This window comes from Ovis aries, chromosome X (assembly GCF_016772045.2).
Source record: "Ovis aries strain OAR_USU_Benz2616 breed Rambouillet chromosome X, ARS-UI_Ramb_v3.0, whole genome shotgun sequence".
In the NCBI taxonomy this organism is placed as follows: domain Eukaryota; kingdom Metazoa; phylum Chordata; class Mammalia; order Artiodactyla; family Bovidae; genus Ovis; species Ovis aries.
In genome coordinates this window covers 48,925,502-48,944,206 of record NC_056080.1, presented here as the reverse complement: position 1 = coordinate 48,944,206, position 18,705 = coordinate 48,925,502, and the positions used below count along the sequence as shown (strand labels likewise).

Here is an 18,705-nt window from a genome sequence, read left to right as displayed (position 1 = left end):
AAATGCACTGAATCTGTAGACTGCCTTGGGTAGTATAATCATTGTAACAATACTTATTTTTTCAATCCAGGAACATAGTATATCTTTCTATCTATTTGTCTTCAGTTTCATCAGTGTCATAGTTTTCAGAGTACAGGTCTTTCACCTCCATAGGTGGCTTTATTCTAGGTATTTTATTCTTTTTGATGCAATAGTGAATGGGATTGTTTCCTTAATTTCTGATAGTTCATTATTAGTGTATAGAAATGCAATGAATTTCTATATATTTCTATTGTATCCTGCAACTTTACTGACAATTGATGAGGTCTAGTAGTTTACTGGTGGCATCTTTAGGATTTTCTACATGTAGTATCATGTTATCTGCAAACAGGGATAGCTTTATTTCTTCCTTTGGAGCACATGGTTATTTTTTAGCTTAGCATTTTGTTACTCTTTTCCATTTAATTGCACTTAATACAGACAACATGGTTTACATGATACTGATTATTTAGTATATGTTGAGATATGCTTCATGTTTTAAAGAACATGATCAATTAGTGTTTCATGTGTGCTTGAAAATATTTTGTATATTCTAATTGTTTCATGTAGTATTCTGTAAATGTCTGTTAAACATACTGATTGTATTGGGTGTCTTCTATATCACTATTAATTCTGTTTACTACATCTATCAATTATTGAGACCAATTTAAAATCTTCCACTGTAGTTGTATAAATTCTTGTACTTTATATATATTCAAGAGTTTATTATTATGTGCATACAAGTCTAAAATAGATATACCTTTTTATCATTTTTAGTGACTCACTTGAATTTAAAATCTATTTTGTCTGATAGACTTCTTTTTGGGTGATATTTCTTTTTTTGATTCTTTTACTTAATTCTTTTTTTTCCCTTTATTTTTCAGAAAATTTTATGCCAAAAAATTGAATACACTGGCTTATTTCTGAATTTACCATCAGGATTTATAGTTAGAATTAAGGATAAGCTTTATAGCTTCAAACATTATTTTCTTCACAATTTTTTAAAAATTTTATGAAACTCCAACTCTTCAGGAATGTCAAAAGACATCATTCATGTAGATACATCATTTGTTTTTCTACATATGTTTTTCTTTCTCTTTGTGTGTATGTATATATGTATGTATACACATATATATATGTATATATATACACACACACACACACACATACACACACACACACACACTAACCATTTGGAAGTAACTTGCAGATATCATGACACTTAAGCCTTAAACACATCAAAGAGTATCTCTTAAGAACAAGGATATAATATTCAGAAAAATTCAACTTTGATACAATTATCTAATATACCATTGATATCAAAGTTCCCAAATTGTCCTAACAATGTCCTTTATATCTTTTTATTTGTTTTGATCCAGGATCCAGTCAAGAATCATGCACTGTATTTAGCTGTCATGCCCCTTTAGTCTTTTAAAATCTAGAATAGTGCCTTCTCATTCTTTTCTTTTTGGAGAAGGAAATGGCAACCCACTCCAGTATTCTTGCCTGGACAAGCCCATGGACAGAGGAGCTTGGCAGGCTACAGTCCGTGGGGTTTCAAAGAGTCAGACACAACTGAACGACTAAGACAGACAATTTTTTTCTTTATATTTTTCATAACATTGGCAGTTTTGACAAGTTCAGGCAGTTGTCCTGCATTCATCCCACAATCTGAACATGTCTGCTTTACCAAGATTAATTTGAACATTTTTAGTAAGAAGACTACATAGGTGATGCTGTGTCCTTGCTATTGCATCACATCAGGAGACACAAAATGCCATTTGGTCCCATTCATTATTGATGATGCTAAGTTAGTTGATTTTGTTCAAACCACACACCCTACTTTCCTTAAGCAACCATAAACTATCTTCTACACCAGTATTCTATAGATTAGTAAACATAAATACCAATGATTTCTAAAAGCATGTGCTTTCTCAAAGAGAATATCTCAGGGTGGCATCAAACTCTGTTTAGTAATTGATACCTCAGTATCTTATTTTATTTGGGCATGACCTAGCTATTCAATAAACTCCCGTCGCTTAATTTAGAACAACTCTAAATATCAAATAAATTTTCAATACCTAGAGATTATATTTCAAAAAAATTTTATTGGAGTATAGTTGATTTAAAATTTTGTATTAGTTATTGGAGTTGGTGATGGACAGGGAGGCCTGGCGTGCTGCAATTCATAGGGTTGCAAAAAGTCGGACATGACTGAGCGACTGAACTGAACTGATTAGTTTATGTATACCAAGGTGAATGAGTTATACATACACATATATCCTCTTTTATGGATTTTTTCCATCTAGATCATTACAGAGTATTGAGTGGAGTACCCTGTACTATACAGTACATGTTTGCTGGTTATTTGTTTTATATATAGTAGTGTGTATGCATTGATCCCAATCTCCCAATTTAACCCTCCCCCCATAGACCTTGGTAACCATAAGTTTGTTTTCGACACATGAGACTCTATTTCTGTTTTGTAAATATGTACATTTGTGTTATTTTCATAGATTACACAAATAAGTAATATCCTATGATATCTTTCTTTCTATGTCTGACTTACTTTAGTCAGTAGGACAATCTCTAGGTTCATCCATGTTGCTACAGATGACATTAGTTCTTTTTTATGAGTATTATTCCGTTGTACATATGTACCACATCTTCTTTATCCATTCCACTGTTGATGGACATTTAGGTTGCTTCCACATCCTGGCTATTGTAAATAGTGCCGCAGTGAACACTGGGTAGCATGTATCAGTCTGAATTATGGCTTTCTCTAGATATATGCCTAGAAGTAGGATTACTGGATCATATGATAGTTCTGTTTTTAGTTTTGTAAGGAAATTTCATATTGATATCCATACTGACAGTACCTATTTACATTCCCACCAACAGTGTAGGAGAGTTCCCTTTTTCCACACCCTTGAAACCGGGCACCTCAGACTGGAACTTGAACCCATGTGCTGGGACTTGAACCTGCCCAAAACCCTGATTGAGACTTGGCCTCATGGTGTTTTAATTAGAATCACTCACCTGGTGTCTGGATGAACTGAGGGTCAGGTTCTTTGTTTCTCAGTGCAGAACAAATTCAGCAAGAGGCAAAGTGATAGGCATGAAGTAGGTTTATTAATATAGAAGGTTTGGGAGAGATACAAGCTGACAGGTGAGCATGCTCTGTCCTGAGGATTGTGTGGGCTGCAATTTTGTAATCAAAGGAAAATGGGGAAGAGAAAGACTGCCTTTGAGTAGACTTGAGAATAATAATATCACTAGCTTCTCTGTTGTAACAGGCAGAGGAGTGTCTGACCCTGTGAGATCAAACAGTTCACTCACTCAGTCGTGTCTGAGTCTGCAACTGTATGGAATGCAGCATGCCAGTCTTCCTTGTCCGTCACTAAATCTTGGAGCTTGCTCAAACTCATGTCCGTCAAGTCAATGATGCCATCCAACCATTTCATCCTCTGTCATCCCCTTCTGCATTCAGTCTTTCACAACAGCAGGGTCTTTCCTAATGAGTTAGTTCTTCATATCAGGTGGCCAAAGTATTGGAGGTTCAGCTTTAGCATCAGTCCTTCCAATGAATATTCAGGAATGATTTCCTTTAGGACTGACTGGTTGGATCTCCTTGCAGTCGAAGGGACTCCTAAGACTCTTCTCCAAAACCAAAGCATCAACTCTTCAGCGTTTAGCTTTCTTTATGGTCCAAATCTCACATCCATACACGACTACTGGAAGAATCATAGCTTTGACTATACAGACCTTTGTTGGTAAAGTAATGTATCTGCTTTTTAATATGCTGCCTAGGTTTGTCATAGCTTTTCAACCAGGGAGCAAGCGTCTTTTAATTTCATGGATGCAGTCACCATCTGCAGTGATTTTGGAAAACAAGAAAATAAATTTTGTCACTGTTTTAATTGTTTACCTATCTATTTGCCATGAAGTAATGGCACTGGATGGCATTATCTTAGTTTTTTGAATGTTGAGTTTTATGCCAGATTTTTTTTTATATTTTCTATAAGTTTAAATGTAATTTTATTTAATTATTTTTTTAATTTTTATTTTTACTTTATTTTGCTTTACAATACTGTATTGGTTTTGCCATACATTGACATGAATCAGCCATGGGTGTACATGAGTTCCCAATCCTGAACCCCCCTCCCACCTCCCACCCCATATCATCTCTCTGGATCTTCCCTGTGCACCAGCCCCAAGCATCCTGTATCCTGTATCGAACATATATGCCAGCTTTTGCACTCTCCTCTTTCACCTTCATCAAGAGGCTAAGTTCCTCTTCACTTTCTGCCATAAGGGTAGTGTCATCTGCATATCTGAGGTAATTGCTGTTTCTCCTGGTAGTCTTGATTCAAGCTTGTGCTTCATCCAGTCTAGCATTTCTTATGATGAACTCTGCATATAAATTAAATCAGCAAGGTGACAATAATTAATAGTCTTGACATACTCCTTTCCCAATTTGGAACCAGTCTGTTGTTCCATATCCAGTTCTAACTGTTGCTTCTTGACCCATATACAGGTTTCTCAGGAGGCAAGTAAGGTCGTCTGGTATTCCCATCTCTTGAAGAATTTTCCAGTTTGTTGTGATCCACCTAGTCAAAGGCTTTAGCATAGTCACTAAAGAAGTAGATGTTTTTCAGGAACTCTGTTGTTTTTTTGATGATCCACTGGGTGTTGGCAATTTGATCTCTGGTTTCTCTGCTTTTTCCAAATCCAGCTTGAACATCTGGAAGTTCTCAGTTCACATACTGTTAAAGGCTAGCTTGGGGAATTTTGAGCACTACTTTACTAGCATGCATGGTGAGTGCAATTGTGCAGTAGTTTGAACATTCTTTGGCATTGCCTTTCTTTGGGATTTGAATAAAAGCTGACCTTTTCCACTCCTGTGGCCACTGCTGAGTTTGTAAAATTTCCTGGCATGTTGAGTGCAGCACTTTAGCAGCATCATCTTTTAGGATTTGAAATAGCTCAGCTGGGACTCCATCACATCCACTAGCTTTGTTCATAGTGATGCTTCCTGAGACCCACTTGACTTCACACTCCAGGATGTCTGGCTCTAGATGAGTGATCATGCCATCATGGTTATCTGGGTCATGACGATCTATTTTGTATACTTCTGTGTACTCTTGCCACCTCTTCTTAATATCTTTTGCTTCTGTTAGGTCCATATCATTTCTATCCTTTATTATGCCCATCTTTGCATGAAATGTTCCCTTGGTATCTCTAATTTTCCTGAAGAGAACTCTAATCTTTCCCATTCTATTGTTTTCCTCTATTTCTTTGCATTGATAACTTAGGAAGTCTTTCTTATCTCTTCTTGCTATTTTTTGCAACTCTGCTTTCACATGGGTATATCAAACTAGGATTATGTTAATGCAGATTCAAGTCAGTAGAAGGGGGTCAACATTTTTCTATCACCTAATGGACTGGGGCATAGCTCATAATTTTATTTATGGTTTTATAATCAAACTAGGATTATGTCAATGCAGATTCAAGTCAGTAGAAGGGGATCGACATTTTTCTGTCACCTAATGGACTGGGGCATAGCTCATAATTTTATTTATGGTTTGTTTTATAGATAACAAAGCCTGCTTCATTCCACGACATTCCAATAGCTTTCCTGATCCATCATTAACTTACAGTGGTCTTCCAAAGTTTCCTAGATTTCCCTCTCTATCTATAATCCCCTACTGGGACCTGTATAACTATCTGGTTCTTGTAACTGAGTCCACACTCATTGTGCTCACTGCACAACAGGCCAGTGAATCCAAGAGATGAGGTGTTGAGGCAAGGATTATGACTTTATCTGGAAAGCTAGCTGACCAAGAAGATGGCAGACTAATGTCTCAAATTAAGCATCTTTTCAGGGTCTGGATGCCATGTTCATTTATAGAATCAGAAAGAGAAAGAGAGAGAAAAGCAATGAGGAACTAAAGTCAAAAGGCAGAATAGAGAAGGAGAGGCAGTGAGAAGTAAAATAAAAAGGTTCTACAGTCTTACAAAACATCTCCAAGAGTCAGTGTCTGGAAAGAATGTGTTCAGTTCAGTTCACTTGCTCAGTTGTGTCCCACTCTTTGTGAACACATGGACTGCAGCATGTCAGGTTTTCCTGTCCATCACCAACTCCCAGAGCTTGCTCAGACTCCTGTCCATTGAATCGGTGATGCCATCCAACCATCTCATCCTCTGTTATCTCCTTCTCCTGCCTTCAATCTTTCCCAGCATGAGGGTCTTTGTCAATGAGTCAGTTCTTCGTATCAAGTGGCCAAAGTATTGGAGTTCCAGCTTCAGTATCAGGATGTGTTAACAGGTCAGAAGGGCCTGATTATCTCTCTATGAGCTGGACAAAGGCACATTAGTTTACATTCAGGCAGTGGTACACTTAATATGCTAGCAAATTTTCAAAATTCACCATTAGCCACAGGACTTGAAAAGGTCAGTTTTAATTCCAATCCTAAAGAAGACAATGCGAAAGAATGTTCAAACTACCATACACTTGCACTCATTTCATATGGTAGCAAGATGACGGTCAAAATCCTTCAAGCTAAGCTTTGATAGTATGTGAACCAAGAAACTCCAAATGTACCAGCTGAATTTAGAAAGAGCAGAGAAACTAGAGATCAAATTGCCAGCACCCACTGGATTAAAGAAAAAGCAAGGGAATTCCAGAAAAACATCTACTTCTACTTTATTGACTATGCTAAAGCCTTTGACTGTGTGGATCACAACAAACTGGAAAGTTCTTAAAGAGATGGAAATACCAGACCACCTTACCTGTCCCTTGAGAAACTTGTATGTGGATCCAGAAGCAGCAGTTAGAACAAGGCATGGAACAGTGGACTGCTTCAAAGTTGAGAAAGAAATACATTGAGGCTATATATCATTACCCTGTTCATTTAACTTATATGCAGATTTTGTCATGTGAAATGCTGGACTGGATGAATCACAAGCTGGAATCAAGTTTGCTGGGAGAAATATCAACAACATCAGATACGGAGATGATACCACTCTAATGGCAGAAAGTGAAGAGAAACTAAAGAGCCTCTTGAAGGTGAATGAGGAGAGTAAAAATGCTAGCTTGAAACTCAACATTCAAAAAAACAAAACTTATGGCATCTGGTCCCATGACTTCATGGCAAATAGGTGGGGGAAAGGTGCAAACAGTGAGATTTTATTTTCTTGGGTTCCAAAACCATTGTGGACAGGGACTGCAGCCACAAAATTAAAAGACACTTAACTTCTTGGAAGAAAATCTGTGACAAACCTAGACAGCATATTAAAAAGCAGATATATTACTATGCCATCAAAGGTCCTTATAGTCGTAGCTATGCTTTTTCCAGTAATCATGTATGGATGTGAGAGTTGGACCATAAAGAAGGCTGTGTGCTGAAGAATTGGTGTGTTCTAATTGTGGTTCTAAAGGAGACTCTTGAGAGTCACTTGGACTGCAAGGAGATCAAACCAGTCAATCCTAAAGGAAATCAATCCTGAATATTCATTGGAAGGACTGATGCTGAAGAAGTTCCAATACTTTGGCCATCTGATGGGAAGAGCCAACTCATTGGAAAAGACCCTGATGCTAGGAAAGATCAAGCACACAAGGAGAAAGGGGCCACAGAGAATGAGATGGTTGGATGGCATCACCCACTTAGTTGCCCTGAGTTTGAGCAAACTCTGGGAGATAGTGAAGGACAGGGAAGCCTGCCGTCCTGCAGTCCATGGGGTCACAAAGAGTCAAACACGAGTTAGCGACTGAACCACAACATTTATGTATGATCATAATAACAAAAGCAAGTCAAAGAAATATTTCCATTATGAAGTCAGAATTGGATTCTTTGCAACAATTCTGCACTGTCAAAGCCCATTCCACAATCTTATGGGAAAAAGGGGTGATGACCATTTTGCTTCATCAGATGAATCTTTCTGGGAGTGTCTGCCATTAGTGCCAATGTTTCACATGTTAAGATTTGTCTTCATTTTGTTCCTCTTTGGAAAGTGTCTACTTTACACTTGTAGACTTTAGAAATACTGATCTTCAAATCCAGGAGGCAGCATTTCAAATTAAAGGAATATAGTACTTTTCTAAATATAGGAAGATGCAAGAGTTAGGGCCCATTAAAATTATTTTCTTTATACGTACCTCAGCTATCTGGGGGCTTCCTTGGTGGCTCAACCTTTAAGGAATCCGCCTGCAATGCAAGAGACCTGGGTTCTATCCCTGGGTTGGGAAGATCCCCTGGAGAAGGGAACAGATACCCACTCTAGTATTCGTGCCTGGAGAATTCCACAGACAGAGGAGCCTAGCAGGCTGCAGTTCATGGGGTCACAAAGAGTTGGACAAGACTGAATGACTAAGGACAGCACAGCACAACTGCCTAGGGGTCTGTAATCCTGAACTCTCAAGAGTTTCCTCAGGGTTCACCATAGGAAGTGGCAGCAGTGTGATGACTGCTGGATGGCAGGTATTCTCCTTTCCTCGGGTTCCACTGGCTCATGTTGAAGGGCTGCAATGGCCGATTCAATTCCTTAGGTCTTCCCTTCTTGGTCATGAATTTGACCAATGTTTGGAAGACATTTCATGATCAACTTTTGTCCCACAGCACTGGCTGGGAGGCTTATCCTAGTTCAGGCAAAATTCTTGATATGCCGCTCCAGGCCCCATCAATAATTAAAAATTGTCTGGATTCTGTCTAGCTATAATCCAGGAGACATTTTCCCTTGTTGCTTCTTTCCATACCTAGAATCATACTATTACAGTCATTTTATGTTATATATGTGATTTTCTCAAAATATTTAGCCACACAAATATTTTTGGAGGTCTGATTACACATTGGTTACTGCAAGAGACAACAGTCTTATAAATTAGAGAGGACATAAGTAATGCAGCTAGTAACATTGACAATGACATAGTGCAGCAGGGAGACACAAAGCACTATTTGAAAACAAAAAAATTAAACAATGATTTGTATAACTAATTGTAATCCAGTTATAGTAATTGAGTGACCAAAGGAGCTATGACTGATTTAATGACCTATTTGCAGTTCCATTGTACTAGCCATGCACATTTATGCTTGGCTTAATCTTTTGAGACAAGCATATGTTACTGGCAGAATCAACCAGGTAGAGAGAAAAAGATAAATGTTCCATTCTGCTCACAAAAGGCATAATCTACCAAATTACTACGAGTCATAATTAAATGAAGAATAAAATTTTTCTTACACCTGGAAAACACAAACCGGTAGTCCTTTTAGATAGAAACCATAAAAATTACAACCATATTTACCCATTTACTCATTCCTGTGTAACTAATCTTTTTTGTTAAGGGCTTTATGAAGTCATCAGGTGTTCTAGTAGAATTCTTCAATTTTCAGTTCAGCATTGTGTTTGGAAAGTTAGGAACTTGTATTTCTCCGAAAGTCCTTTTTAATAAATTTTTAAGAGGAGGCATTTTTGCAATGGCATTAGAGTGAAACCATAACTGTCTTCAAAAAGACTTAAAGAAAGCACATTTAAATCTAATTACAATGCAATTGATAAAGCAACCCAGTTGCTGCTGTGACATATGATACTTTCAGAAAATAACTAGAATTATGACTGATAATATTCTACCTGGACATATCAGACTCTTAGGAACTCTATATAATCTCTAGCAACTTAAAATTTATTACTCACTAGGCAATACCTCTCTATTAACATATCAAGTGAACCTAATTAGTTTAATGTCTCCCTTTGGGGTGACTCACGGGCTCTTTGAAGCACCCCAAAGTTAGCTAGAGGGGTCACTGTGAAACTTAGCCAAAGTGGCTATACAAAATTTCAAAGGCAAATAACATTCTTTAAAAGGTAAACTTAAATATCAAACGCAGTTTAGCATGTTAAGAAAACTTGTCTGTTTTAACAGAGAAAAAAGCCAAATTTACATTTTGCACCTGCTTACTTTAAAGTTTCATTTACTCAGTTAAACTTGTTTGAAACTTTGTCAGTCCTGACTGATCATGTACATAACCCTTTTTGGGGTCCATTTTCCATAAACCTCTCATTACTTTATTTGTTTTAACAAATTTTACCTTTTAAGTTGTAGAATATCTGGAGAGATCCTAAAACATGTATTTCTAAAAGTTCACTTAAAGCTCATATCCCATTTGTATTTTCTTAAAATTTATCTAGAAAGCTGTTGTTTCATTTACACTTCTTTATCTAAATGTTTCTTTACATTGAATTGGGTCACCACCCAGTTGTGGGTGCCTCACTTAGCTTCCTGATGTGTTACAAAGAGCATGTACTGCGGCTCAAGGTCTAGTGGAAACGGACTAGTCTACCATGTTGGACCTGTTTGCTTATAATCAGCCTTGTAATGTCCTAGGGTTATGTCACTCTTTCAAAGGTTGTTCCCTGCCCTCTTCCCTCCTGTTTCATTTCCCGTCTCAGAGATTTTACTCCCATATTCTTATGGGAAGCAGGGGAGGATGGTCTTATCTTCTGTAACTGCTTCAAGTCTGAGTAGTGGCATGGACTCTGTTGGTCAGGGAATAAAAGTCTTAGGATACCTAGGGGCCCCAGGGGCAGGACAGCTCCTTGTTTTAATCCATATGGGTTGGAATTCTTGAATAGCCATTATTTTGATGTGGAACTAAGTGCTTCCATAGCTTTCCTGTGAATCTCCTTGATAATAAAGCCCATTTTGTAACAGCATCAGAATACAGATGTATCTATAAATGACAAAAGACTTAAAAGTCATAGTTAAACATCTGGTCAATTGATAAAGTAAGTTGGATAACCCTTATTCCTTAATCAAAGTAACCAGAGATCTCAAAGGCAAATACAAAACACTTAAAGGCAAAGAAACTCATATAATGTGTTATCAAAAATGGCATTCCAAGAATACTTTTTTCTCTGAACAGAAAGAAAAAGCCAAATCCAAGTCTTAGCTTAAGCTTACTCCCAACATGATTCATTTACTCAACTAAATTCAATCTAGTCTTAGGAAATCCTGATCATACATAGTTCTTTTCAGTAATTTTTTAAAAAATTCCTCATACCTTCTACTGAAAACACATATTTTGATATCCCTACAGTTTTCCCCCATCCCCACATTAAGGTACTTTTCTTGCTGATAAATTTTTGATAGATATAATACCTTATTTAGCTTATGTTAAGCCTAGGCAAAATGAAAGTCTTGTGCTTAATATTATAGTTAATTTGATGGTGACTCAGGACATGTCTATATCATTAAAATTAGATCAACAAACTTAAACATTAATACCAGCTACCAATTTAATATTAAATATTTCCCAGTTCATGTGAGCCTGAAAGTCATTTTTAAATTTCTCTTACATATGAGTTGATTGGTTTGTCAGTATTTATTACTTTTATTTAAGCCAATTAAATAGAGCTCTTTTTACAAATCAACTGCAGCAATGTTATCCAAAAACAAAGATACATGTAAATGCACATTGAGGCCTCACTTCTTCAAGGTTTCTGTCCTGAATCAGGCACAGCAATAATGTAAAACCCAGTTTACAGAAGAGGTTGGATTAAAATTGGGTTTCTCACAGGTGGAACAAATGAAGATCACTTGGCTAGATGGCTAAATGTTAACATTTGCATAAAAAGCAATTTCTAATTACCTTGGATGAGACAACTTCTGAATTACTTTACCCTCTCTAAAGAAAGGCATTGCAAGAGAATGTTCAAATTACCATACAATTGCACTTATTTCATGTGCTAGCAAGATTATGCTCAAAGTCCTTCAAGCTTGGCTTCAGCAGTACATGAACTGAGAACTGCCAGGTGTACAAGCTGGATTTAGAAAAGTCAGAGGAACCAGAGATCAAATTGCCAGCATTAACTGGATCATATAAAAAAGCAAGGGAATTCCAAAAAAGTATCTACTTCTGCTTTACTGACTATGCTAAAACCTTTGTGTGGATCACAACAAATAGTGGAATATACTTAAAGAGATGGAAATACCTGACCACCTTTCCTGCATCCTGAGAAACCTGTATGCAGGACAAGAAGCAACAGTTGGAACTCAACATGGAACAATGGACTGGTTCCAAATTGGGAAAGGAGTACATCAAGGCTATACATTGTTACCATGTTTGTTTAACTTATATGCAGAGCACATCATACGAAATGCTGGGCTGGATGACTCACAAGCTAGAATCAAGATTGCCAGGAGAACTATCAACAGCTACAGATATGCAGATGATACCACTTTATTGATAGACAGTGAAGAGGAACTAAAGAACCTCTTGATGAAGGTGAAAGAGGAGAGTGAAAAGGCTGGCTTAAAATTAAACATTCAAAAAAAGACGATCATGGCATCTGGTCCCATCACTTCAGGCAAATAAATGGGGAATAAGTGTCAGATTTCATTTTCTTGGGCTCCCAAATCACTGTAGATGATGACTGCAGCCACGAAATTAAAAGACTCTTGGTCCTGGGAAGAAAAGCTATGACAAACCTGAACGGTGTATTAAAAAGAAGAGACATCAATTTGCCGGCAAAGGTCTGTATAGTTGAAGCTATCATTTTTCCAATAGTCATGTATGGATGTGAGAGTTGGACCTTAAAGAAGGCTGAGTGCTGAAGAAGACTCTTGAGAGAGTCTCTTGGACAGTAAGGAGAGCAAACCAGTCAATCCTAAAGGTAGTCAACCCTGAATATTCATTGGAAAGACTGATACTAAAGCTGAAGCTCCAGTACTTGGGCCACCTGCTGGGAAGAGCCAACTCATTGGAAAAGACTGATGTTGGGAAACATTGAAGGCAGGAGGAGAAGGGTGCCATAGAGGACAAGATGTTTGAATGGCATCACTGAAGTTTGCTCAGTGATGCAAGTTTGAAAGTTTGCAAGTTTGAGCAAACTCAGGGAGATAGTGAAGGACAGGGGAGCCTGGCATGCTGCAGTTCATAGGCTTGCAGATTCAGACAGGACTTAGGGACTGAACAACAATAACTCTAAAATTTACATTAAAAAAAAGCAGAGATAATGGTTTTTGAGAAGACCAGAGAAGACATTTGCTTCTCAGTGATACAGGCAATTTCTTCCTAGGATGACTTTGTTTCCCCCCTTTAAAAATATTTACATGACTCTTAAGATGAACAGGCAAGATTTTGGAAGTGGTAAAAGGACTTTTTGAAGCCTCCCCTCTGGTGCTATAAAAACTACATTGTAAAACAAGTTTTGTTTTTTCCTTTTTATTTTATTTTTTTTATTTTTGAAAGAATTGAGTGGCTACCTTAGGAAAGTTTCACCTCTCGTTATCTCTCGTAGGGGAGACGGCCTCCTGGGATGGCCAAGTGACAACACTCAAGCTTCTGCAAAATTAATCTGGACTGAGGGGGAAAGAGGTGAAGGCAACAGGGAAGACAGGCTGAGGAATCTGCCTTGTAGTCCTACTGGGAACATGTCCATCAGGGGAGTGGGCTCGGTGTTTTGCTTGAACCAATATGTATCTGAGTTTCACAGAAGTTGTCTTGTTGGGGACAGATACTCTAATACTGTAGTCCATTCCATGATTCCTTTATCCTGTCACTGGAGTCTGCAAGTGGCAGGCACTCTAATGGCTTTTCTCTGCCTGACTTGTGCCCACATGATATTAATTGGCCTGGTCTTCAGCTTAAGGGAGGGAAAGGAAAGGAGAGCCCTCACCTGCTTTGGTGGCAGCTACTGGGGCACTGTGACCTGTGGGCCTTCAGAACACACCAGAGAGGAACCCTGGCCAGAGTTCCTCAATTGCTTCCATAGCCACTCACCTGTTTGCAGAGGGTTTGAGCAGATAGAAGCAAGAAGATGTAGAGGAAGCCTTAGAGGAAAGAGTACCAGATATCTATGCATTACCAAAGTACCAGAATATACCAAAACCTAGCCAACCAGAAAGTCACATTAATGTGACTTTCTAGTCCCATTAGACCTGTGACCTTTGTCCAAATGGTCTGAGTTTTCCCTCACAGGGGGAGCTCCCTAAACTGGAGCTGATGCTCCCTACTGTCAAAGTTACCTGGGGCTCCTGTAGAGGAACTAGAATCAGATGCCTCAGGTCCAAGGGAGCCCTAGGGCCTCTTCATTTTCAGGGTGTTTCTTTCCTTTGTGCTTCTATCTGAGAGACTGTATAATTGTGAGCCATTCTGGGGCCATTGCTCTTCTGATCTTTGTATATCTAATATATGCCCTAAAGATCTATCCTTAGGGATAGATTAAATATTCCCCATTTTTATAAGTTTGATAACACCAAAACACAAAAGACATGTGCAAATTCCAAGAAAGATGGCACAAACAAATTCCAGCATTGATGCACAGATGAACCGGTTCCAAAATCAGGTAGATAAATTTACCCTATGAAACAAATGAACTAATTCCAATGAGGGTAGGCTTGTCTTACAAGAAATAATTCCCCAATGAACTGGTTCAATGTAGAGTCAAACAACACTTCCCCTTTCCAACAGGGTAACCCAACCAAATTGGCTTTTCTCAAAAAGGAAAAACCCAAATTGAAGGGGAGAATATGTTCCTGGTGTGTATAGCAGAGCAACTTCACCTCCAAAATTGAGCCCACTGACTAGTAACACAAAACGGCAGATAAATAAGCAAACTGGCTGAACTGGCTATCAAATTGGGTAGATTTACCCTTGAACAAAATCAAGTCTGTTGACTTTTAGAAGTTTGTTTGTTCCTTGTCTCAATTCCCAGGTGCTGGGGCAGCTGGTGCCTCTTCAGGGAATCTTGAAGAAAAGACCCTCAGGACAAATGGTCCCAGAAGCTGCTTAGGGCCTTGTCTCAATATTCCTTGATTGGGGCCAGCTAGCCATGAGCAGTAAGGCTCCTGTGCTGCCTCACCAAATTTGTTTCCATGTCCAAGCTTACTGTACTTGCTGCATAACAGGGCAATGAATCCAAGAGAGGTGTTGAAGCAAGGAATACCGCTTTATTTGGAAAGCCAGCTGACCAAAAAGATGGCAGACTAATGTCTCAAAGTAACCATTTTGTTGGCATCTGGATGCCAGGTTCTTATATAGAGCCAGAGAGAAACAATGAGAAACTAAAGTTGAAAGGCAGAATTGAGAGGGAGGGGCAGTGAGGAAGTAAAGTAAAAAGGGTCTTCAGTCTTATAAAACATCTGAAGGGTTAGCCTTTGGAAGGGATGTGTTAATCTCTTCTATTCACAAGTGGGCAGGGTCTGATTGTCTTTCTATAAGCTGAACAAAGGCACATTAGTTTATAGTCAGGCAGAGGAACAGGGTCCTTTAAATCAGGCCATTATGTATGATTGTAATAACAAAAGCAAGTCAAAGAAACAGTTCCAGCATGGAGTCAGTATTGGCTTCTTTGCAGTATTTTATCCCTATCACCCAGGAGAGATTATGTTTAAGTAGATATTCCTAAAACATAATTACTTCTAAAAAGTTCACCTAAAAGTTCTTACTTCACTTGCATTTAATTCACTTATAAAAATTTCATGATACCAAGTTATTTTTCTTGCTGTCAGATTTGTAACATATAGAAAGGTCTCATTTGAGCTCTAGTAAACCTAGGTACAACATTTTATTTTATTTTATTTATTTTTTTTTAATTTATTTTTTTTATTTTTTTTAAATTTTAGTTTTTTATTTTTTAAATTTTAAAATCTTTAATTCTTACATGCATTCCCAAACATGAACCCCCCTCCCACCTCCCTCCCCATAACATCTTTCTGGGTCATCCCCATGCACCAGCCCCAAGCATGCACTGTTTATAATAGCCAGGACATGGAAACAACCTAGATGTCCATCAGCAGATGAATGGATAAGAAAGCTGTGGTACATATACACAATGGAGTATTACTCAGCCGTTAAAAAGAATTCATTTGAATCAGTTCTGATGAGATGGATGAAACTGGAGCCGATTATACAGAGTGAAGTAAGCCAGAAAGAAAAACACCAATACAGTATACCAACATTTTATTTTTTAATTAGAGGAAAATTGATTTTACAATGTTGTGTTGATTTCTGCCATGCAACAACAAAAATCAGCCATAATTACACATATATCTCCTCCCTCTTGAGCCCCACTTCCCCTGCTTATCCCACCCCTTTAGGTCATCACAGAGTGCCAGGCTGAGCTATCTGTTATATAGCAACTTCTCACCATCTATTTTACATGTGATAGTATATAAAGACATTTATATTAATCAAACTAAAAATTTCATATTAGATATTAATATAATACTGAATATTTTTTTAGATCACAGGAACATGAAATTTACTCTCAGTAGTTTCCTTCATATTTATGAGTATATACACATCAAGGCCACCTATCTAGGTTAAATCATTTTTTTTACTGGCATTTATGAAGAATACACTGAAGACATTTATTTGTCCTCGACAAGTTCCAAATTACCTACCCTTTTTCAAAATTTGTATTGTAAAAAGATGGCAGAGATAGGGTTCCTCTAGAAAAACAGGTAGAATATTTTCATTTCAAAAGCATGAGAGGAGAAAAGCAAGTTCTTCCTTGATGATTTTGTCCCTCTTTTGTTCAATACTTACAAGCTTCTGAAGACAAATAAGGAAGGTTTTAGGAATGATAAAAGAATTCATGGGCTTTGGATTATTTTGGGCGCCACCCATTTGGTCTTCTTTTCCATTCTAAGATCTCTGTTTCCATACCCTGGTTTGGACCATTACCATTTTTCTCCTAAATTACAATAATAGTTTTCTAACTGACCTCTAGTATGTTCCACTACTGCCTGTTGACCCGTGGCACAGCCTCTAGAATAAATACTTAACCATATTTTTCCCTATTCAAAATTCTTTAATGACTTCCTTTATTATATTTTATATAATAAAATATTAGCATGATCTAAGATTCTCTGATAAGCCTCTTATTCTAGCCTTGCTTGTTGCTTTTAATTTCTACACTCCATCCTGGACTTCTCCAGCCCTCTTCTTGTATATTATATTCCACTAGGCTTTCCTTGAACATATTTTGTTATTTCATTCCAATGTTTTGTACATTTGGCTCTCTCTAATACCTTTAGACCCGTGTCTACCTCATGGACTTCGTTCTTCAAGCTCTGCTCAGTTGTGCTAGTCTCAGGGAGATATTTCCTCATTTCCTGTCCTCTGCTTCTAGAGGTGACTAATTCCTCTTTGCTACTTCTCTGCCTGGTATACATATTGTATATACACTTGATAGGTGCACATTGATTTCAGTTGAATTCCCAGTGTAGTATCTTGTCATCTGGTTGATTAGGAATGTAAAAGAAAAATAAAGTACACAACAGGAATCCATAGGTTCATTGTATTTGTTTTACTTATTAATTGAGATATAACTTATAGTAAAGTAATATATCTTAAGTATGTAGTTCAATGAATTTGTGTATATATATGTATATATATACACAATACATATATACACACACTTGTAGAAATATCACCACTTAAAATATAGAACATTTCCAATAACTCTAAAGGCCCATTTTTGCCTGTTCCAAGTTAATACCCTTGAGAAGTAACCATTATTGTGACTTCTATCACCACTGATTAGTTTTGCCTGTTCTTGAAATTTGCATAAATGGAATCACAGAATATGTGCTCTTTTGTCTGACAGGTTTTTATGTGAAGCCTTATAAAAACCATAATGGTGCCTATGAGGGCACAATATACTGAAACAGCCCATGAGGGTAATGCTCAAAGAGGGAAACAAAGACTTTAACAACTCTTGAATCAGTAGAATCAAAAAGTCTAAGAACATTTGGATGGGTATCCTCACACTGAAATAAAATGATCTGGCACATGGCTTCCCAGGTGGCACTAGCAGTGAAGAACCCACCTGCCAATGCAGGAAACATAAAAGAGATACAGGTTCTGTCCCTGTGTCGGGAAGATCCCCTGGAGGAGGGCATGGCAACCCACTCCAGTATTCTTGCCTGGAGAATCCTATAGACAGAGGAGGCTGGTGGGCCATAGTCCATAGGGTTACAAAGAACCAGACATGACTGAAGTGACTTAGCACAGCACAGCACATATATTATTTATGATAATGCAAAATTAAATATAAAAAACTTTGAAGGAACTGTAGAAGAGATCTTCACATTTTTCTGGGGTAGAGAAGATATTAATTTTAAGCTAATTCAGTTCTATTTTTTAAATTTCTTTTTTCTATTTTTCTTTTACACAAATGTAAAAAGCTGATAAATTTAAAGATTATAAAATTGGTTTATTGTAAAAGCAATTCAAGAATACCCAGTTAAAATCTTATTCCAATGCCACCCAATACAACCAAGAAGCAGTTAAACACTTTTACATTAGGAACAAGGACAAAAAAAAACAAGAAAGACCACATCAAAGCTGTAATTCAAACTCAGAAAGAGAAAGGCTTAGGTCTGCTTCAGGTCAGTACAACATGTATGATTAGGTCAAAGCATCATTTTCTTTAGACACCACGGTGCTGCTACAACACTGAGGTATAACTGATTCTATTTAATCAATACTTACTGAGAACTTACTCTGTGTTGGGCACACAGCTCACTATACCATGCATCTGCCTTAAAGATCCTACAGTCCAGTGCTGGAGAAAAAATCATCTTGTAAGGGAGAAGATAAAGATAGGAAGCACGAAGCAGGGATTATAAGCTCTAAGAGAAGGGTTCTTGGAAGAGATAATGTTTGAATTAAACTTACTTTA

General features: G+C 37.6%; 1 protein-coding gene and 1 pseudogene across 2 annotated transcripts in view; both read left to right on the top strand.

Annotated features, from left to right (window-relative positions):
* NBDY (negative regulator of P-body association) overlaps positions 1-18,705 on the top strand; it is a 66,991-nt gene that overhangs the window by 10,587 nt on the left and 37,699 nt on the right. The window contains exon 3 of one of the 2 annotated variants that reach the window (XM_060407375.1): positions 13,315-17,311. The exons of the other annotated variant lie outside the window; for it this stretch is intronic. The gene's annotated coding sequence lies outside the window, so the exon portion shown is untranslated. Of the gene's footprint in view, positions 1-13,314; positions 17,312-18,705 lie in introns of those variants that run through there. 2 annotated transcript variants of the gene reach the window in all.
* The window catches only part of LOC114111738 (mediator of RNA polymerase II transcription subunit 31-like), a 33,686-nt pseudogene that overhangs the window by 10,587 nt on the left and 4,394 nt on the right, over positions 1-18,705 (top strand).